The following is a 23158-nucleotide window of genomic DNA, read 5'->3' on the forward strand; positions in this document are numbered from 1 at the left end:
CTGCAAGGAGAAGTGGTATTTAGGATGTGCCTGCACCGCAAGGTGTCAAGACTTTGAGGCCGTGCCGCCAAGTCTCACTTGCATGACTGCAGGAAGAGGCGTCTCAGGGAAGGGCCTCCAACTGCGGCACAAATTATCGGATTTGGCAAGTCCCAACCTGACTTTTTCTCAAAGCCAATTGCAAGACCCACAGCTTGCTAACTGCTTTTGCTCTGTAATGGGGGCTGAAGGCGCAAACAGGGTTATTCCCCATGGACGACTGACAAGGAGAGACAGGAGAGGGCAGGGAAGGGACTGGGAAGAAAAGTGTTGAATCGAATTATGGAGGAAAACAGGCTCCTTTTTAGCCGATTTTGATGCAACTATTAATTTTGTGCATAGAACCTAGAAATTATCATGATATCACTGTCCATGCCAGAGATAGATAGTTAATTATACCAGACACTGAGGAAGATGTAATTACCTCACCATCGGCACAGGACTCGTGGCTGCAGCCGGTTCTGCAGCTGCCGGTGCCAGAGCGAGCGCTTCCCAACGCCCCGACCGCGGGGCAGGGGGCCAAAAGGGACATCCTGCTGCTGGTGGCACTCGGGGCTGCCTCCTGTCGAGGCAGTTGCACAAACGGGGTCTGTTCTATGCAGCCTGGCACAGACATTTCTCCTCTTTCTGCAAATGCTCTTATTTAATCTAACCAGCCAGGCAAAAATGTAGCGCTCTGTGAGGTTCCTCCTTGCTAGACTCAACCTATGATTAGGTGAGGGTTTCTCTCTGCGATAACATACCTCCAAGCATTACGCAAACGTTAACTTCCATAAAAAGACTATGAAAGAGGGGATGGGGGGGAGGAATGCCCTTCCAGTGGAGCCAAAGACCATGACCTCTTTAAACATTACTAAGTCAACAATTAAGTGAATTTGGAATGTGAACTGTGTATCCACTTTAAATGGATTAATGATATGAGAATTCATACAAAATTGCTGTGTTGATTTTACGTTAATGGCTGTTTGAATATAAGCTGAACTATTAGCCAAAGATAAGTGGAACTAATGTGCCAGCATTACCGGGGAGATATAAGTGAAGGGACGCCTGTGGCTGCAGAGGGATGCGCTTCCCCAGAGCGGGCCGCGAGCGAAGGCACCGTCGGGCATGGCGGGAGCACGCCGGCTGGGGCAGGAAGGATGTATAACGGAGGGTTGCTTCAAAAGGGCCTGCATGGCTTGAATAAAAGCTCCAGGGAGGAGTCCAATTCATCTGTTAACAGCGACATGGCAGCAACTCAGGGCGCCAGACTATCTAATTTAAGTTCATCGGTTGCTGCTTTAAACTGACACGGAGCTGCCTTAAAGGCAGGATAATCACTTCCTGGAAGAAATTCATCTGCATAGGAGAGTGTTTCGGTTGTTCGTTGTAGAAGCACTAATGTGTCACAAGGCGCTGCTGTCTTCACCTCCCGCAGAAGGCGCTTTCTGGAAGGTAAAACGTCTGGGACATCTCGGTGCTCCAGCTATCCCCAGCTGTCCGTGCATGCAGTCAGGAGTGCAGCACAAAAGCCCTGAGACTGCTGCCGAGCCAGGGAGCAAAGGTTCCCAAGATCTAGGAGATCTGGGCTTAAAGATACGCTGACTTCTTTAGGGGGAGTAAGCCTTTACCCTCGGTCCTGTGCTGCCCACAGCTCAGCAGGAACAGCAAATCTGCTCCAAAAGCACTGGGAAAGTTGTGTGGGTTGGTTCAAGGCAGCACTGCAAGGAGGAATAGCAAGAAAACGAGCAGAAGGAAATGCAAGCTGGCTGTCAGCATGTTTTTCCAAACAGAGAAGTCTGGTCGATTGTGGAATCCCCATTACTTGAATCATTTAAATTTAAGCTGGATAAAAGCCCTCAAGAAAATACTGCAGACTGTATTCCTGCTTTGGCAGGCAGTTGGCTGGGATGACCTAATAAGTCTTTCCAGCTTTTATTTCTTGGGGGTTATGGTTAAAGGAAAGATAGGATTGAAGCAGCTGCTGAATGACCTTCTTTGTTTTCAGCCTTTAGTTTTCCCTTCCTGCTTGGAGATAGGAACTGAGGTGCTGAGTGGGCAGCCTCTGGGCAGCCAAGAAAGTCAGGAGCAATTTGGGGTACCTGGGGATCTTGAAGCCATGGTCGGCCTTCATTTATGGCTTTTTTATGCATTAGCGTGGTTCCTCTTGGTTTGCATGAGTGCGGATAAAATCAGACGTTATACCCACAGAATTTAATAGGTGATTAAAAGAATCATCTGTAGCGTAATGCAGCTGATATTTAAAGAAAACGTAAATAAATCCTTAATCTTGTTTTTCATCCTTTGGAGGCTAGTCTGCCAGAGCTACAAACAAACAAACAATAGCAGCGCAGAGATGTTTGGAAGTTAAGCTGCATGATTATTTAATCTCATCTAACTGAGTCATAATGATAAACTGAATGGTACATATTTTGTTGTTTATTACTGTTCGTATGACTGTGTTTCAAGGTCAGAATTTTTATTCCCCTAACTTCATAAAAATGCTTGCTTGGAAGAAATTAAAGTTCTTTTGTATTATAGATTGCAAGAAATACCAATGCATAGCTTAGAGGCATGAAAAATACAACATATCTTAAAATTCTGACTGAAATTCTTCCATTATTGATTTGGTTCTGACTATAAATAAACAACAACTTGTATTTTTCACTCAGAACCAAATCTGCACATGCTCTCAATGTTCATTACACTTAATCTACATCTTTGCATGCAATTTTACATTTCGAAGTTTATCTTTTCAAACTTACGAATGTAAAATTGCAAATTCACTTGTTTAATTCTCCAACACCCTTCTCCCCGTAGGTTCAAATGTATTATCAGGCTAGGAGGCTTGGCCTCTGGGTCGGTCTTCCCATCTCTGCGGCACAACTGAGCAGAACCTTCCTCTTCGTTTGTACTGGGGTTAATGCCTCCTTACGTGCTCGGTTTTGATCCGTTTACTCATTTGCCTTGAAGAGCGCTTTATTTTGCTAGTAGTCCAATTTACTAATGGATACCAGTAATCTATTTTTTGCTTACCAGGTGATATATGCCACTTGACACACCTGAAGGTATGTGAGCAGTTATTCCTCAAGCAGAGGATGAAGGCCTGGAGGTGGTGAATGACTGAAATCACGTGCCAGAAATGGGAATCTCCAAATGGCTGGGGAGCCTGGACAGATAATTAAAAGTGGGATCACCAGTGGAAAAGGTTGGGAACAGCCTACCACTGAAAACCTTTGTCTTTTTCACAATAGCAGGAATACGTGCCCTTTTGTTGCCAGACATATGGGCAGCCCTTAATGAGGCTTACGTTACTGCTACTTAATATGCAAGTTGTTTTAAAGCAAATGAAACTTGCAATAGTAACGAACACTTAAACAAAACACATTTTTCTTTGCTGGCCCATTAGTATCCAGAGAGCGCCAGTATCTGGTAAATGATTTTTCTCTCAAGGATAATGTGCAGCTAAGCCATTAGTGCCTCTGTGCATGCAAAAATGGTGTCAGAGCCTCTAAAAGTAGGAGCTTGACTTTAAGACCACAACATCTAAAAATGAAATACAGTTTAGCAATCTTTTTACTTGCCTTTGATGCCTTCTGGGGTTGCCTGGGTTATGTTTTCAAACTGTTATCGAAAGCCATCAGAGCTAAACAGCTGCATTGCATTGCATTTTATTTGTTCTGATGGAAGGTTAAAATTCTCAAATAATTAAGTGCTTTCAGTAGCTGAGGCTTTGAGAAAGATGCCAAGTACAACAGGATTCATGTTCTGGTCACCAGACACTGACCGTGCCACGGCTCAGTGAAGGAAGAGACACTCGGAGAATGTTTTGCCACAGTGTCTTGGGCAGAGGCACTTCCTTTACAGGTCACAGTCCCTGTTACCTGGTTGAGGTGCAAGCAGCTCCTCCCAGAGCGGGAAAGCTGGCCCATGCACAGCCTCACGCCCATCCCTGAAAAACACAGCCGCTCTGACAGCTGTATGTGTCTTCAGGGCCAAAGCTGGTTGTGCTTAAAGCTGCCTTTCATGGGAGCTCGTGGTGAGATGTTGGCCCTGTCGGCAGCTTGGTGTGGCCACAATGAGTTGGAGCAAAACACTTTAGGAATACCTGAGAAAATTATGGAAAAGAGAAGGAAAAAGGGGTTAGACCCCTCCATTTATTTGCAAGCTTTGATGTTTTTAAGAGCAGCGACACCGTGGATGCGCCCATTGTGTAAACAGTCCTTAGCACCCGGAAAGGCAAGGGAAAAACCGAGCTTGTAAACTGGGCACCTGCAAGAGCTTCATGTAATTTGCCCCTCTCTGGTTCAAACCTGCTGCTATCCTGGCTCCGCTACGCCCCAAGTGCAGAGTTTCTGGAGGTGTGTGTGCTTTGAGCAAACAAACCCAGTGAGCCCGGCCACGCACCATCCTCCGCACCAGCCCGGCCATCCTCCGCACCAGCCCCGGCGTGGCTGGTCGCACCCAGAAGGGTGAGAAAACCTGCACCTGGGGTGCCCCGGCCGCCACATCTGTCCTACCTGCTGAGGGATGCTTCATTAGGGAGGGGGAAACGATCGTCTGTTTTCTACCCTCCCTTTGCTCTGTGAGGGTCTTGGTCCTTCCTTCCTCATCTCTGCCCTCCTCCAGCAGCCCCACGCCGCATCCGGTACCGATAAGTCTCCTGCAGGCGCATGCAAAACATGACTCAGATTGCTATTCTGCCTCTGGGTACAGAGAGTTTGTATTCCCTGTTTCTTTAATAACCTAGACAGTTAAATTAAAATAATATTAAGGGGTAGTCTGGAGAGAATGAAAAGTGAACAGCTGCCAACTTCAAATATAAAAATATCTTGAGTCAGGCTTCCACAAATTATGCCCCGATCTTAAAAATCACAGTTAAGATGTTTAAATTGACCCCTTTTTTCTTTTTCTTTCTGATTTCTGAGTCTTTAGGGTACAATCATAAAGTCTAGAAAATCACTATTAATAAAAATTAAGAGAAGAGCTAGCTGAGATTCTCATGTTATTGCACGCTTCTGGCAGCCCAAGCTGAAGAAAGCTAAAAAATCGTAAGATGCATGATAAAAATCATATGAGTTGGCAGCACTATTCCAAGACTCCCAAATACATGCAGTGAAGGTAACTCTGTGCTTTTAAAATTACAGCATTGCAAAATTAATCAGGGGGAAGAATCAGATGGAAGAAATAAATGGAATTGGGCTTTGCAATGACTTAGATTTATGACTGGAGGAGGCTGACTCACAACCCTAGTTGCAGCTTTGATGCACGTCCTGTCACGCTGCTTCGTTCAGGGCTCTGGACACGTCCGAGATGAAGGCGTATTGCATGTCTTTGCTTCTTTTGGAGAATCGGGAAAGGCAGTGTTCCCTGGGTCAGAGAGATTAAACAGTTTCTTATCAGGAGAGCAGCACATCGGTAGGAAGGTGAAATCTCTACATGGCTACAGTGCAGTAAATAGTAGGGTTTTTTCCCCTCAGTAGAGGAAAAGGCCAATTTTCATCTTCAGGCAGTCTAAGTAATATTTCTGAAGTTAGTTAAACTCATGTTTGTGACTGCAGAGTTATACTTAGTCTGTCAGATCCTATTGATTCCCAAAAACCCACATTTTGTTGCAGTATTGCTAAGTATATTACAGCTGTTCAAATTGTACTTTTCGAGGCTTAGTTGTTTGGTTGATCTGTGAATGATTTACAAACTGCTTCTGATTTCCGAGCTTACCATTAGATGCTGGGCCATGCAGTTATTTGGAAACTTGTATGATTCAAGCAAATCATTGACAGCATGTGAAGTGTTTACTTAAGAGATGTTCAAAAGCACAAATAATGAGGGAGTGACCAGTGAGCGTGGAATGACTGGGAAAACCGAGCATTTTAGTCCTATTTGAACCTGTCTTCTAGATGATTTATTATTGGTGGACTGTGATCAGCCACGTTATTTTTTCCTTTGTAATTTGATGGGTGCCGTTCTCTACTAGGGAGGGAATGATGAAAAGGGAAAAACCATGGTGAGTTGAATCACTACCAGCAGGAAAAATCCCTTGTCTTGCTCATTGGGGTCCCCCAATGGTGTCTGCTATAATCATTATTGGTGCTTCAGCTGGGAACACAGTATGAGTTTTGACGGTCATTAGCAGAACCAAGGGGACGTGCGCTTCCCAGAGGTGAAGGAGGAGATTCTTCCAAACATTATAAGCATTTCTTCATGTGTTTTTAGTAAAGGGATTGAAACAGAGGCTTGGCTATTTGACAAATTTTGTTCTCGTAATTGCAGAGTTGGAGAAAGTTACTGAAGGTGCTTGAAGTATTTCCAAAGTGACGCTTGAGTCTAGTTTGGCCCCCCTGCATCCTGCAGTGCCGTTCTGAGTCGAGGAAGATGGCTACGGAGCATGCACAGCTCCCACGGTGATTCTGTTGTGTAGTTGTTTCAATTGTATGTCAAACAAAGACACGCAGGAGAGTTTTTTGGGCTTTCTGAATATAGTGCTAGAGATATAAAGAGAGTAGTTATGAATGCTTGGCAAGCGTGTGAGAGGGAGATGGAGAAACAGCAAGTTTGTACTTGTGAGGGAAGAGTTCTGCAAATGGAGAGCTCCTGATACCCCTCTCATTTTTCATAAGTAATTCAGGGATAACTCTGTTAGAGGCAACGTAGCACCGAGAGGAAAACCACATAAAAAAAAATCTTACCCGAAAAAGCATATCTTGCCAGAAGAATACCAGTTACGGCCTGTAGGTCGCAGCAGAGTGTGTGCTTTTCATGAGGAAATATTAATCAGTTTATCCTTTGTTTTCCAAAACTGGAATTCCCCCGTGTGATAAGCCAATGCATATTTGGTAGTATCACTGAAAAAAAACAGCCTTGACCTTGCTGGCAAGAGGAATGACAAAAAGGATGCTGTTTCTTTACTTTTTTGCTATGCGGGTGTGAGCTCTGCCAGGAGCGTTTCAGGCCAGGCAAAGCAGCACCATGTGCTACAGCCACCAAGAACCTTCCCCCTCTGCTACATCCATCAGCCAGCGTTCTTCCTATAGATTTAGGCTGAGGCATCAGGGCCTTGCACAGAACCTCTTTCCATAGTTTGTCCCACTGAAAATGGTGGGAAAGCCTAAAAATCACCGTAAGTAACAGTGTCAAAAACTGGAACTTGAGGTCCCATCGCAAGTCCTTTAGGTCAATTAATATTTCTATTTTCCTCAACTCACTTTGGATCTGGCCCTAAAATTTGCACAGATCATGTTTTGCCAAGTAGTAGTATGTTATGCTAGTGTATCATATAGCAAGGGAAGTATGCAAACAGCACATACAGCACAGTAGTGAGAAACTGCTTTGTGTTAATATGATATCATCGCATGCTACAGAAATGAAAAACTTTAGCAGATGGCACTGGCATGACTGTGTTCTCTTTCTGGATGTAAAGGTAGAGATGAACACTTCTTAAATTAGGATTGTTCCCTTTATTGATTGCTTGCAAAATCCTTAATATAAATAAGAAAAAAGTAGAAAGCGATTGTATAGACTGTAAAGACAAAGTGGTCTGGTTTTCACCAGGAAACGCTGAGAGGAATCCAGCACTTTGTAAAGTCCGTCATAAACATGAAAAAATATATGAATGCCGATGGAAATCATTGACCAAAAAAATCTCCATTTTGGTGGGAAATATGTTTTATCAATATTTGTACTGATCTGCTGGAAATACTCAAGGCAAAATGGGAAAAGCAATCAAAACTGAAAATTTAAAGCATATTTAGAACTGGCTGAAAACCAGAAATCATCATGAAACTTTTTTACAGAAAAAGCAGTCTCTGTTTCTTCAGAGACTCATTTGGTTTAAGGCCAGAAAGGACCATTAGCTCATTTGCTTTGACATTTTGTTTAATAAAGGCCCGTTGCCACTATATTTTAGCCTGAAGACTTATGTTTGGTTAATTTTTTTTCCCAGAAAAGTAACTAGCATCTACTTTTGGTGTGAATATCCCAAGAACTTCAGAATCCACCATTTCTTCAGGATTTTGTATTAAGTGGTTTATAACTTTCCCCATTAAAATACATTCCTAATTGCTCATATGAAATTATATGGCTTCACATTTCAAGCCTTGGTTCAAGTTATACTTTGCTCCATTAGATGAAAGAGTTTTTAGTAGCTAATGTGTTTTCTTTTTGTGTGTCCAAATACACTGTAACCAAGTCACCTTTCCATCTTCTTGCTGATAAATTAACTGCTCAAACTCCATAAGTAATACGTAAAACATTTTCCTGGCCTCTGTATGATTTTAGACTCTTTCTTTATTCATTCCAATTTTCAACAGCTCTAGAAAATGCAAACATTAAAATACCATGGTTTTACTGGTGCTGTACACAGAGGTAAATATCACTCCTCTAATACACTTCTTTTTGATATATCCAAGGATCACATTTACTTTTTTGCTATGCTATCAAAATGAGGGCTTACATTCAGTTGCTTAACTCGATCGCGACTCACTGCTTTCCATGCAGTCCTCCCTGTTGCAGGCATGGCCTGTGTTCCTTATAGCTAGATGTGCAACTTCGCATCTGGCTATATTAAAATGCATCTTGTTTCAATGGCCCGAAAGTACTAAATGATGCATGTTATTCTCCATGATCAGCCTCTTCTTACAGTCTGATGCTGATTCCTGCATGTCTGACACTCCGGTTTGTTGACAAAGCTCTGTTGACCGTGGTTGGCACATAACCATTTTGTACTAGAAATAGCCTCTCTTTTAAAGATGTTGCATAATGTTTTCATAATCAGCATGATGTGTTCTGCTAAGTTATACAACTCACCAAAATTCCAAGTGCGTTACATCTATGCAGTTATCTTTACCAACCAAACTTGTAATCTCATCAAAGAATGAAATCAGATTTATATGATGAGACCTATTTTCCATAAAACCATGATTACTGGCATTAATTATATTGCTATACTTTATTACTTGAATTAATTATCTTTATTATCTGAGTTAATTATCTTTATCAGTTGAATTTTTTATCATTTTTCATACATTGCTTTGCTTCGCACTGATGCTGGCCAACTGGTTTACAACTACCTGGGTTACTTCAGTTTGCATCTTTGACTTTTGGCACCATATTAGTAGTATTCCAGTGTTCAGAAAAAGCTAACTTCAACAAGTTCAGCCTCTGTGGCCCAGATGCTTATTTTCCATGCTCTTCAGTGGCAATACCATTCATGCCAAGTGTTGGGAGAGAGAAGGGCACATAACAGTGTTGTATCCTTCAGGAATTCCTCTATTTCAGGGTTACTTTTACATTCAGTAGATAGGTATTCTCACTTTTTGGCTTTTCTATCATGACAGTGTAATTATTCTGATTCTGCTTCATGTATTACGGATAAAATCAGATGCAAGAAGCATTTCACCTGAAACTTCAGGATGGATATGTGTCCAGTAGGTCAGCAACACTAGTGCCTAAAAATCATCTCTTGTGTGTAGCCTGCTGCAGTTCTTCCCAAGTTGAAGAGGTAATGAATTACTAGAATCTGTCAACTTGAGGCTAGCATTACTCTGCAGAGCTAACAATTCTAGGAATTTCCAAAGTATCCATTGTGGGTTGGTATCCATTATTCCTTCAGTATTCCTAGCATTCCTCGGAAGCAATATCAGTTTTGTGAGGGTTACAATGGAGACTTGCATGGTGTGACGTTTCCATGTGAGCAGCGCTAAAAACAGCCTTAGGCAGACTGTAAGTCTTTCCCAAATAGAGTTCTTAATTAATTTAGTTTGTTATGGAAAACTTTGGGCATGTGTTAGGCATATTTTCCATTCAGATATATTATGTTTTTTAAAGGCACTCTGCAAAGTATAGCATTCTGCATTTTTTGTGTTTATCTTTAGGTAAATAAATAGAAGCCTTTGTGACAGTTAAATACTTGCCTGTTATTCTCAAGGAGCCAGAATTATTTGCAACAAAATTAAACCAATTTCTTTATCCATTGTTGGACAGCTGGATCCAGTCATCAACCAGCCTAGGTTACAACACACATGCTAGCTCGTAAGACTAAAAAGAGAAGAAAGATTATAATGAAAGAGGTCCCAATAAGTCCAACTTCCAGACATGATGGAAAAGAAATGAAATGCAAAGTTGTCCAAGTTGCACCACAGGTCCATCCACCTACAGATTAATCTCTTTCTTTTTCCCCCTTGGAAGCATAAATGACATAGTGGCAGGCTTGTGAATGCATCTAGCACAGAAAGTGTGATTAAAATCAGCCATGTGAGTGGGAGTGAAGAATTTTACCCAAGAGACAGGTAATTCAGCACAGGTCTAAAAATCTCCACCTTGGGAATGAGAAGTAGTCTCATTATCAGCATCTCCACTCATTGCATATTATTCCATGAAGACCTTAACAGGAGAGTCTTATAGATAAGCAGTGGATGCTCTAATTTGGACTGTATTCATGTAATAGGTTTATATCAGGCTAGCAAATACCAAAATCTTGCCTGAAAACTCAGGATGTAAGAAGCACTTATTAAAGGCGGCTGAAAACACATCTCTCATAAAGCACGTTTGCATACTCAGAGGTTAGCTCAAATAATTGACAATAATGTCAAGCATGTCTTATTTATGCTATAATTATTTCATTCACATATGTCACTGAACATAATTGTTTTTTTAGTGTTTTAAGATTCCTCCTACAGATGGGGGGCCAAAGAAATGCCTTTCTAACATGATCAGGAGTAGCTGGAAGAAGCTGCAGCTAAAGAGCGCCTCGAATATTCACAGCTGTTCTTACTTCCAGATGGTTTTTGTATGTTCTCTGGGTGGAGCATACGTTGATAGCTGTTCCCTTATAAAATATGTAATACTGTACTTTATGACCTAATATATTTTCCAGCTCCAGGGCCTGATCCAGAGTCCACTAAAATCTCTGAACAGGCTTTCAACGGCACCAGTAGGGCTCTATCAAATTCTTAATGATCCAAAGCAAGTGGTGGTAATTTAGGGCCATTATCTTTGTAGGGTTGCATATGGTTCGGTGATCCTACAATATCTGCCTCCAGAGTTCTCTCCCTGCTACTTTACTTGCTTTCGCTAGTTCTTTTTCACCAGCCTTCGGAGATTTGTATACTATAACTCTGGATCTCTTGCACTGTCTGAGGCTACTCGCCATTGAGTCTCAGCCATCGCGCTCTCTCCTGCTTCCTTGGCAGGGTGCCCTGGGAAAGCTCCGGGCCAATAACAGTTGATAATGTCTCATGACATTCTGTGGCACTACTTCAGTCTTGTCAAACTTTTCTATGTAAGTGTTGTCAACTGCAGCCTCCTAATTGTGACTTGATATTTAATTTCATTGGCAAAGGTTGTTTGCTTATGAATCGGTATATTCCCTTCAACTGCCAGAGAAAAAAACAGAGTGGAGTGACAGGGAGAGAATAATATGGCTTATTATTATGGCAGAGTTGTGTAAATCCTCTCACAAGAAGCTAATTTCCACGTACAAGGTGCAGGCTGAACTTGGGGCACAGGGGCTGTAAGCACGTGCAAGAGCCCCATTGTATCTCGCTGAAAATGGACCAAGACTGGAAAAACAGTCAGAGGGAAAACAAAGATTCTGCACTTCTTCCTGCGCTTAGGACTCAGCATGCTGCGTATGACTTGAAATGGCTAAAGCAATTTCAAAACCAGTATGGATGTGCCAAGCATAGGTGTATGCCATTGGTTTGATGTGAATGTGCTGGGGACTCCAGATATTTCACATCTACTGGATTTTTCTGGGAAACGTTATTTCCAGTGCTGCAGTTCCTTGTTTTTGCTCTTGTTCATGCTTGTCCCGCTGGACCAAAAGAGGCTAATGACTGAGGGGTAGCCCTGCTTCCCAGGGAGCCAGGGCCTTGAGTGCTGGAAATCTATTATCAGACTTGCTCCGCTGTTGAATACATTGAAGCTTTTGTGGCAGGGGATCATCCTAGAGGCCGAACACAACAGCTCAGTGTTTTGACAACACCAAATGTCAATTTTTTTTTTTAACTAAAACAGTCTTTTCTGATCCTAATGTAGGTCATGGCTGCAAGTTAATCTATTCCATGTGCCATTATGATGTGGCATATATTCAGAAAACCAGGCTTCTCCCAGGGCGAGAAAGATTTATGTTTAACAAGCAGTTACAGCCCATGCTATTTTCTTCCTCCCAAATTTCCCATGTACAGTACGCTTTGCTTTGTTCCCACCTCCTCTTTGATTGCCTGCGTTAGCAGCACTAATTTAACTCTCTGTGATCAACATGCATGTGTATGCGGAGGCAGGGACCAGCCCCACTGCAATCGGAGTCAGGGCCTGCAGCTCTCCTGCAGCTCTCTGTGACGGTGCTTCAACTTGCAGGTTGGAGCAAGGACTGCGCGCATGCCTCGTCACCCTACAGCCTTTGGAGACTAGTGGGTCTCAGTCTCCGCCACATTAATAATCTGCTCCTGTGCATCCCTTACAAACCTACCCACCCGTTCCTGTTCCTCACCTTCACAGTGCCTGGTGCAACACCAAAGTCTCCTGCAGCTTGTGGCTTTGCTCCAGCTCTCCCCAAACGCTCCGGTGAAAAAAGGGCCCGTGTTTACTCCGCGCATACTGCACACATGCCAGACTTGTTTCCTGCCTGCGTGTGCCTGCTTTGCAGTTGGAGGAGGGACTGCAGCTTTAACCTCACTGGTCGGTCCCTGCCATAAAGAAGACAAGGTGACATGAACTTCTTCATGGTGTTTCGGGATCTTGTTCTGTTCATTTTTATTGCTCTTGGTGACCCAAGGTAGCTGGAACACAGGCTTACATCTGTTGTAGTGATGCCTCTGGTAAGCAGTTTAGACAAACCCTTTGGGTTTCTCCCTTCCCTATTAGCATCTCTGTGCTTTGCTTACTGCAGAGCAATAATGAAATGCCTGATTTGCCCCTGAATGGTACCTATATGGAGCTACGCTAGCAGGGACAGTGACTCATACACTCAGCAACAACTATGTGCTTAAACTTACCAGATGTAAAATACCAGTGTTATTCTATTTGATTTGCACAGGGTCATTCTTAGTTATTCACTGTCTGTCCCTTTGAAATGGTGATTTTCCGTACAGAGGAAATTCACAGATCAAATCGTGGCAAACTTGCTTCCTCCGAACCTAGGCATATGTATGGTAGGCCACACAGGAGAAGTCTTCAGCATGTCATTGGAAACTGAAGCCCAAAGGAGCAGTGAGGAATACACGAAGGTATTGGGCTCTTTATAAGCAAATCTCTCATACAGATACACATGGCATTTTTATTTCTGCTGAAAGACAGAGCACGCTTAGCCCAAACAGAGGCCACAAATTGACCATTTCTATTGGCTTGCACACCGTATGGTTCTTTTTAAAAATCAAAATAGTAAAAATAAATATTTTACTATTAAAACCCATATCACGATTAGCTTTAGACTGGATCCCTTTCCAGCGCACAGGAGGCCCATAACAGTGGTGACCATGACTTCTGTATTGTGGCAGTGTGCATCTCTAGTCATATTCACAGCTTTGCTCTAAGAACTGAATGAACAGGTAGGACTATATTCCTAAATCCAAGTAATGAACTTTGTCCTGCGCAGAGACCTTGGGCTTTAAACACGGCCTAAACTGCAGTTATGCCTTATTTCAATAAGTTAGGCATTTGATAAGTAGTTTTTAAGGCTATTTGGTTGGTGATAATAAACAGAGGAGCTTTGCATGCAGCTTCCCCAACGCTGTGGCAATAAATTTACTCTAATATCACGTATGCATGCAGAAGAATGAAAAACCTAATTAGCGTCACCTGAGATGAAAGCTCTATAATCATGACTGCAATCTCAGAAAAATTAATCATCCACCTACAATAAGTCATCAGACTCATTTTTCTATTTTGTCTCCAACATCTATTGCAGATTTAAAAGCACTCCTGAAGCAAACAAGCTGATGTGGGTTTTGGGATCCCAGCTCAGTACAGCTGGCTGGTTCGTCTCAGTGGGAGCACAAGCACAGAAAACAGCCAGGGTCGCTCCACAAGTTCTGCCCATCCCCTGCCACCATCACTCAAAATTTCACCTACCACTTTACGAGCTTTGTGAGTGCCTGAAAAGGTCATTTCTGGAAACTTGAACTAAACTAGTTCAGCCACTTGGAAGACTGCAGAGCCTAGAGAAAGAATAACTTTCACATAAATATAGTATAAAGGCAGAACTTCTTTTGATTTGATTTTATAGTGGTTCTTGTGCTAAATCCATGAGATGGAGGAGTCTTAGAATTTCTGCAGCAAATTTTCTTGAGATTATAGAGAAACTGGCTCAGACGTGACCAAGCCGCGCATTTAGGCTTGTTACCTGGAATGTCTCTTCCAGCTTCTGAAACAGCCACATAAAGACTGCTGGGTTGCCATAATGCTAGTGCCATATGAGTTGGCTGTACAGTAAAAAAAACACCAAAGTCAGTAGATCTCCAATGGATTGTGGCAATTAAGGGTGGCACTCAGCCTCTGACACTCTCAGAGATGCAAAATGTTTAGCATCACTGAAGCACAGTAGCAAATTTATTAACAGTTAAAAACTGGAAAAAAATCTTGAAGTAAATTAGTTTGATGTGCTCTTGACACCAGCAAAAGGGAATATTTTTTCTCTTTCATCCTATAGGTGAAAATGTTGTACACTTTTACAGGCCACTAAAGTGTGTGACCAATGCTGAGACAGAGACAGCGTGACTTGTGTGATAGAAACAGCAATATGAGAAAATGTAAATATTTGTAACAAGACAAAACAGGGTTTGCAAAGTTATGTTACATATGAGACACATGGATGCTATTGCCGAGGATGTTATAAAAAGAGAGAGAATGAAAAAATTAAATTCTACCTAAAGAGACTTTGGAATAATCTTAACAAAATATACATGGCTACACAGCACAATTTGGTCCTACAGTTTTAAAACCCTGAAGAATGTATGTCAGGATCAGATTTGTGACAACAGTCTCATACCTGCGCTTAGCAAGACACTGGTTTTGTTCCCCTCAGATCCGTCTGTCATATTGGACCTAAACTTTCGTTTTTTATTGAAGCAAACTCCCATCATATTCAGTGGGCTAAATTTTGTTCTTATTTCCATAGAAATAGGAGGGCTGAAGGATATTGTAGGCAGGTTACAGTGTCAGATTTACAGTCAGATCATCAGAATTAAAAAAAAAAACAGTTTGATAAAACCCAATTTTCCAGCTGGAAACACACCACTTCTGACAGCTGTAATCTTGGTAAGTGATTTCTGACCCAGTTTTTATATTTATACATATATCCTTGCAGCACAGAATTTTTTTCCTTTTTTCTTTTCTTTTTTTGTCTTTTCTGTGCCTTGTTGGAGTTTCTCTTTGAGACAGAAAACATTATCATGTAAATGACGGTTTTCTTAGAAAGCAGATCTACTGGGATTGTTAATTAGAATTTCTTCATGAACATTGAACCAAACTGTAGCACACTATGGAGTCCTGAAGAGATGCTACTACTACTCCTTCTGTTTTTGTCTGATGCTCACTGCTAGAACTATTTGGTGAAGAAAATATTTCAAAATACACTATTCAGTCACATAAAAGTTTTTGCAAACATGGCAAAGTGAAGGAGCTAGAATAAATACAAAAACATTCTTTGGAGGAAGGACCGGGACAAAACTTGCAAAGAGAAATTATATTAAAAAAACTTTAATTTATTATGATGGCAATTTTCACATTGTAGTGTCAAGGTCCTTCATGTTTATGAACATTTTCTGCACTTACCTAATAACTGAGAGTCAAGGAGAATCTATCAAACTAATTTTAGTTTTGGCTGGAGAGCTGGACTTTTCAAAGAATGCTAATGATTTTGTCCAGACATTAATAAATCTGCAGTAAAATCGAGCATGCAAAAGACAAATGAAAGGACATTTTTGTCCTTCGTTCACTCTCTCTTCTTAGAGGACCGGAGATACTATTTATCTGTGTTGCTGGTGCTGGGGATAGATTTTTGAGTAACATGGGACAAGATATAAATGTGCAATGTAGGTTAAAGGTAAAAAATAACTTGGAAAATGTCCTTTTTCTGTAGGGATGCCTTTTTTCCAGGAACATGGAACAGATGTGAAATTTGAGAGAATATCATCATCTTCACAACATAGAAATAAAGCTGGGAGGGTATATATGGGAAAGATATTTTTACAAGTATTCTAATTCTTGGCCACTTTTCCTGAGCATCTTCTGCTGAGCATTTCTGGAAGCAGGTAATCTTGGTCTATTGGTCTGGTGCAGTCTGGCCGTCTTTAGAGGGTTTCCCTAATTACAAAGTGATCCTGTCGCTGGCCCTCTCAAGAAGCCGATATTGCAGTCTGGTGATCGTGTCCAGACAGAAACCCATTTAGTTGTCAGTGAGAAGCTGAGCATCTTCATCGGCCATTTGCCTCACCAGCAGCTGAAGACATTCATCATTTTGAACAGGACCCTGAACATACCTCACCATCCTAAATGAAGATAAACAATGAAGCTGGTTTTGTTTCCTGCAAAAAAGTGGATGTGAAACGCAAAATGCAGTTTTGTCTCTTGTTATCACTTCTGCAGGGAAAACTCTAACGGTATTAACTCAGATAACTTAATGCAAGATGACTTATTTAGTCTCTCTGAAGTATCAGCCTTCTCTCTAGAGCATTAAAAAGTGAATGCTAGTGTCCAGCCTGCTGCCATAGTAGCCCTTTGAGGGTTTTATATGATGTATAACACACCAGAGTCTTCCAGTAATTCCTGTGCAGGTTAATAATGGAAACAGAACTGCATAAGCCCCATGCTGATACAATGCACAGCGACACAATGAAGCCTGGGCAAACATTTAAAGTGAAGGAAAGTAGTGGACAGAGGCCAACAACCCAGCTTTTCTCTATTTTCATTTCCTCATAAACACAAATATTCAGCATTCATTGTTCTCTCCCGCAGTGTCATATATTTGGATTGAACACTGAGGATCTGTTTCTGCTATCAGTGATAGACAATTGCTAATGAACTGCACCAAGAAAGCATGTGGACTTTGCAATATGGCATCACTCAGGAAGCTTCATGCAAACTCTGTCTCTGTTTAAGTGACTAAGCTATAAACAGAGTGAACCAGAGCAAAGAAAGGATCTTTGGTACCTTTGGGTGGATTTGTGGAAGAGCTAGAGTGCTATTTCTGTTAAAAGGGGTTATGGGAAGGGCGGGGCTTAGGAATCTTTTTCTAGATTTCAGCTTTCTCGGTAATGTGTTGATTCTCCCAATAGACATGGCATATATTCTCAAAGTGATTGAGGAGCACATTTTCAGGATGAAAGTTTTCCAGCATTATCTGATGAAAAATACACAGCTGGATTGATTCCCAGGTCCACTCTTTTCTCTTTTTACTCCAGGCAAGACTCCAGGAAAGAGATGGAGAGCACCCTGTAACAGTGCAGAGCTCTCACTACACCCAAATGGCTTAAAGTCTGAAGGTATTGCCTAAGGAAGGAACGATAGGAGACAATAACAAGGAAAACAAGCCCAAGCTGATGGACAGAGAGGTTTATAAAATGTGATTTACTTTGGTTCCTTTCTATCACTACCTAAATTCTGTCTCTCATTTGAAATTATGGGCCTAAATTCAGCAAACTCCTTAAAGCATGTCCTTTTTATGGTTTCACAGGTGCTTATGTACATGAGAACTTCAAAATACCTGCTAAGATCCCGATCCTGCAAGTATCTTGACACATGTGGAGTTCTCAGCCGGTGTACAATCCCCCGGACGTGGATGTCACTCTGGGCAGGAAAAGGGACCCAACCCTGCTCTCAAGGGATGCTCTCATACGTTGACAAGTACTAAAGAATTTAGAGTAGTCATTCCATTCCTGCAAGTATTCATGTAAAGAAGAGATAGGTGGGACACTTCCCATCAAAATACTTTTTCACAAGAAAATATAATTTCTGGAAGGAGGAGGAATTGATGTATTTTTGCAATTTTTCATTGGAAAAAATTCTCCTGAGAGCTATAGCCTCATGCTGCCTTGATAAACACACACATACGTTCTGGCAAATGGTACAATACTGACATATCATCTCATTGCATTGTAAATAAGTAGCAGTAGCAGTTCATTACTCTATTGGTAGGAAAAAAGAGATGATTCTTTGTTGCTACTTCATGCTAGTGAAAATTTTCCTCCTTTAGCGTACTTACATTGAGTTTATCTGTTTTTCTTAATGCTTTAAAAGAAGGTGGAGGAAAGGAACTCTAACCTGGTGCTAGTCAGTACTGCAAGAATTTTGCCCTACTGGCCAATTCAGATCAGACCCAAATTGCCTTCCAGGTCTTTATATGAGAGAAGCAGCATTCAGTCACTGTGCCAAACTACACATCTGGCTAGCAGGTTAATGCATTTGTGGGAAAAGGCACATTCCACTCCAATTTATAATATACAACAAATGCTTTTTTAAAAAGGTATTTACTATTCCAAAAATAAACTATTGGAGGAAAGAAAAAAAAAAAGACAAAAAGGGAAAGCCTTATTTTATTTTTCTCGTGGAAACCATCATCCTACATGATGGAAACAGTAAAAAATCAAGCTCATAAGGATTTCTGATGATGGGATAACCCTAGATTTTTTGTCCTGAGTATAAATTAATACATTAAAATGTGCTCATAGGAACTGCAGCTTAAGCATGAGTAGCCAAGAATAAGAAACTCAGCCTCATAAAATGACACCTAATGTGAAAGCTGTCCAGGAGACATCATTCTATATATATTCTGGAAAAAAAAAAAAAGGTCAATCTGTTTTTGAAGCTGTTGGGTAAAAAATATAGACTGCATCAGAAGCTTGTGCTTCAGAACTGGACTTGTACACGTGGTTCAAAGTTGGTGCTTCTTTATCACAAGCCATTATAAAAACAGTCAGCTCAGTTCCAATGAAATTTAGGTTTTGCTGTCTTTATTTTCCTTTGTGGAAAAACAAGGGACATGGAAACATCTTAAGCTGATGGAATCACTCCATTATGCTCCAGCAAAAATTCATAGTGAAGTTATTGCCTTATACAATCAGTTATGAAGTTCTTATTGACATTAGTGAAGTCAGAATTTCCCCCGCTTTCCCTAGATATGAATATACTTAAAGTTTTCTTTCACTTGTACTAGTATATTTGGAGTAGTTCTGCCAGCTGTAGCAATAATACTCTAGATCTACCCTAACGTATCGTGAAGCCAAGATTTTGGTAAACATAATTTTAAATTATATAGATTAAATCTCCATTAATTGATTCTTAGTTAGCTTATGCTGATTTTATGTCAGTATAATTTCAGTGATACTCAAACAGAATTTGAAATGACAAAAATCTTTTGGGAGATCGGAACTGGAAGCAAAGAGTAGTTTTTTCCAATGTAAGTAAATCTGGCTTGAGAACAAATTGTATTAGACTCTGTATCCTTTCTGCTATAGCAACTGAGGATGTCAGTGAGCTTTTTAAATGAGTGAAGGCCGTCACTTACTGGGAATGAGTCTTGGTCTGACCTGTTAGACAGAGATATAGTGAGAATAACTTCAACATATTTCATGAATGTAGGTGGCTGGGTAAAGAAAAGAAATCCTGTCAGTGCCCCAGTTTAGAGAAAGACTACATCATGAATTCAGAGGCTACCCACATGGAGATGCAAATCCATAGGAAATTAGTTCTTTGAATTCTAGTGCTCAAAGAATCACTGTTTTTGTGAAGGTGCTCTCAAATATCTGTGGTGAGAAACTGGTCTCATTTATATTTCTACAAATCCAGAATAACTCTAGAGCAAGGAGATGGAGTCATCATTCTTATATACTTCCACAGCTTCCATTTCCCCCAAGTTTGAGTGCCTTATGTATCTGCATGTATCGATTACTGCCAGTGAGCCGGAAGGATATTAATATCCTCATTTCACAGATTGCATCTGAGACATTGACAGACTGGAGTCTTGTTTTTTAATAAGGTTTAAATCTATGTCTTCTGTTGCTTTCATTACGAATCAAGGAGCTTTAGATGGTCTGTCACTAGGCGGTTTGTTCCAGAAATGTGTTGTAGTATGAGATTGAATCAGCGTGTTTTGCATCCGTGGTTGTGTCCTTAACCACAGAGCCTTCTTCCTTGACGAGGGAAGACTGAAGCTGTTCCTCACTATACAATAGCCTGCACAGCTGATGGAGGAGGTTAATGAGAAGGGGAGGGAAAGAAAAAGGCCCTTTTATTTTCACATTATTATTCTGGGAGGTGATCAGATACCACAGACATAAGTATTCTGCAAGAACTGGGTAAATTGCAGAATCCACTGTCTGACGGCTGTCTCACATCAGGGCGTTGTTTCTTTCCTATGTTTTTAGAGAAAATTCCTCCTGGGGTAACGATGAAAAACTAGTCACAAATCAACACAACTCAGAATATATGAGAATCATAAAATATTGCAAAATAAAGAAAACAATACCAAAGCCCAGTGCTTTCATCATGCAAGGAAAGACCTCCAGAACACCAAGGAATTTTGGAACTATTTCAGATACCCAGAAATCATGAAACTTGGACTTTCTTCCTCTCAAAGGCTTTTCCTTCTCTCTTTCGTCTCCCCTCCCCAATGAATCACTCAGAAGTAGAATATATTACCTGGAAATGCAGCAGAAGTCTTGGCCTTAGTATAGGAGAGCAGATTATAATGAGTATCATACTAAAGAAAAGGGAGTGGAGAGCACCAGCAGCCAAAAAAGATGTGCGGTTGTGGATATGGTGTAACTCAGACAGGATGTCAATGACGGGGTAGAAATAAAACAATGTCAGTCGCTGAGAATTAATTATTTTCTTATAAAAACAAATCACTGGAGCAACATACCACACAGTTCTACCAAGTCTTGAGATTTGGCTGTCAACAGGAAACTGGTCATTTCATACTGCCAGAGGGCATGCTCACTAGTCTAGTAGAGCACTGAATGTCTCATTGCAGTGCAGGCAGACTGTCATAGTTGAGGCAAAATTGTGATTTCCATTTAAACCCCTTACATTGAGGAGCTTATAAACCCAGCCAGAACATTTTGCTTTAGGCTGAAACTGAGCTGACAAGGTCTCACCACAAGAGCAAGTGTATCCGATGGGGAATGTTCTTCACTGTGCTGAGAACAAGGCTTGATTTAATGAATGAAAGTAGGTGAGTCCATAATTATTCTCTTAGAGGGAATAAGAACAAGCAAAACATTAAAATTTACAAAATATCTATTCGTATAACTTTCTGGAAGCACGGATATGCATTGTATCATTGATAGATACAATGCGATAGATGCAATGTATATCTATGTGATGCAATGTATATCTGTGCAATGCAATAGAGCTATTGCTCTGCTTCATAGCAGAATTCAGTTTCATGCACTGATTGGCACAATGAAATGTATGATAAAAGATTCTTGCTGTGCACAGGCCTGACACAGACATCTGCACCTTCATGAGCTGGACTCAATCAACCTTTCCGTTGTTACCCTCAACAGTACAGAGTTCACAGCAGTGATAACTACCCAGCATAAACCCCCCAGTGCCAAGGCATTTTTGTTCCCAGCACTCAAGTGACATGAGAAATGTATCACCTAATTTTAGCCACCTAGGAGTCAGACATCAAACTAGGCCATATAGCTGCTGCAGGCACATAGGCGGCTCCAGGGTCCTCCCATTTATGAGAATATGAATTGCCTATTTTTCTCCAATGACTGCCGAAGGATCTTATGTGACCTGATATTTAAATCTTTGATGGTGAAAGGTAGAGACAAAGAATCCCACCACAGATGTCTACGTTGCAAAATATTGTCAGCACATCTTGCTGTCACTAGAATCCGCTGGGTAATTGTAGCAAAACAGTCTATAAATGGTATTGGCAATTGAATCCCCCAAAGGCCTTGGAGGTTTGTAATGATGCTCTAGCAGTTCTATAGATAATCTGGAAATAAATCAATGTCTTAATCACAACCTTTAGTCCATGCTGATAGCGTGTCCCATTTTAACTGTCTACATTTTAAAGATCATTAAAAAGTATCCAGTAACTAGACAAGAGTTAAAACACAGACAGGAGCAGATGTCCAGTTGGGTGGACAGAATGGGTGTGAAATTGCTTCCTGAGTGTCTTCTAAGCGATCACATTTTTCTTTCTTTGAAAAGACTTAGGCTAAAGAGACGGATTCAGGGAATCAGATAGATCGTCAGTCTCGTTGGCTGAGCGTCTGGTTCGTGGTGTTAGTGAACACTTGGGGCGTCTAGGGTGTTGCCAGATGTCACAACTCTCAAATGAGCTATTGCATGCAAGGATCTAATATTTTATAGCAAACAAACCTAGTGAAGTGACTTTTCTCAGTGTTTCCATCTTCTGGGCTTACAATGTATGTGAATGGAATAGTTGGGAGCCAAAGGAGATAATCATTTTGGCAAGGATTTTCAGAGATGCCCAGATGAGCTAAGCTACTAGTTATCACTTATTACAAATGGCTGTTGGACCCATAACTTACTTACAGAGTAAGGAGATGAACAAGTTGCTGTAGTGAAATTGAGGGGATGAAGTTGCAACTCTGACTATTCCATAAAAGCTGCTCTGTTGCCAGCTACTCAGTGTAAGAACAATACTACTCGTTGCCAGCTACTCAGTGTAAGAACAATATTGCAGTTAGGAAGTGAACTTTCTCATAAGTAGGAAATGCTGTGGAGGATAGACATAGTCCATTATTGTGAAATAATGGAGTGTCCAAAGTTTTATGCTAAAGCTAACCCTGCAGCACCCCAGCCCATACCCTTTGAAGAGGTCAGCCTCTGACTTGCCGCATATGTAGTGTGGACGAAAGCTTCTCATAGACTGTCGTCAGCACACCACCTTCTTCTGACTTTCACCAAAAGCTTCCTCTGAAATGTTAAGCAGAGGCAGATTCCTAAATTTAAGTGTGCTTCACTGTTTTATAACAATCACGGGTTTTACAATATTCGCAAGCGTGAGACCCTATGACTCACTCACACATGGTGAGTTTGGTGCGTGGTTGCACAGAAGGTCAAATTCCAGAAGTGAAAATCAGGTTCACTAATCCACTATTCTGCCTGGACATGAAATAAGAGCTTCCTATAGCACCTTATATTTACATGCATAAGGGGA

At 41.1% G+C, this 23158-nt stretch overlaps 2 long non-coding RNA genes across 5 annotated transcripts; one reads left to right on the top strand and one right to left on the bottom strand.

The window, feature by feature from the left end:
• The first annotated feature begins 1067 nt into the window (after positions 1 to 1067).
• On the top strand, positions 1068 to 21985 carry LOC138061038 (uncharacterized). Of its 4 annotated transcripts, XR_011134636.1 has the most exons (6): positions 1068 to 1473; positions 12517 to 12836; positions 13925 to 15273; positions 16097 to 16268; positions 17418 to 17578; positions 17690 to 21985. It is a non-coding gene; the product is annotated as an uncharacterized lncRNA (long non-coding RNA). The 4 variants fall into 4 exon arrangements; XR_011134634.1 differs by lacking the exon at positions 16097 to 16268; XR_011134635.1 differs by having other exon boundaries at positions 1071 to 1473; positions 12517 to 12723; positions 13925 to 16268.
• On the bottom strand, positions 2092 to 5618 carry LOC104153955 (uncharacterized). The gene is made up of 3 exons (XR_696350.2): positions 5264 to 5618; positions 4539 to 4681; positions 2092 to 4126 (listed from the first exon to the last, which is right to left on the bottom strand). It is a non-coding gene; the product is annotated as an uncharacterized lncRNA (long non-coding RNA).
• Positions 21986 to 23158: the final 1173 nt, after the last annotated feature.

The sequence above is a fragment of the Struthio camelus genome, chromosome 15 (assembly GCF_040807025.1).
Source record: "Struthio camelus isolate bStrCam1 chromosome 15, bStrCam1.hap1, whole genome shotgun sequence".
NCBI lineage: Eukaryota > Metazoa > Chordata > Aves > Struthioniformes > Struthionidae > Struthio > Struthio camelus.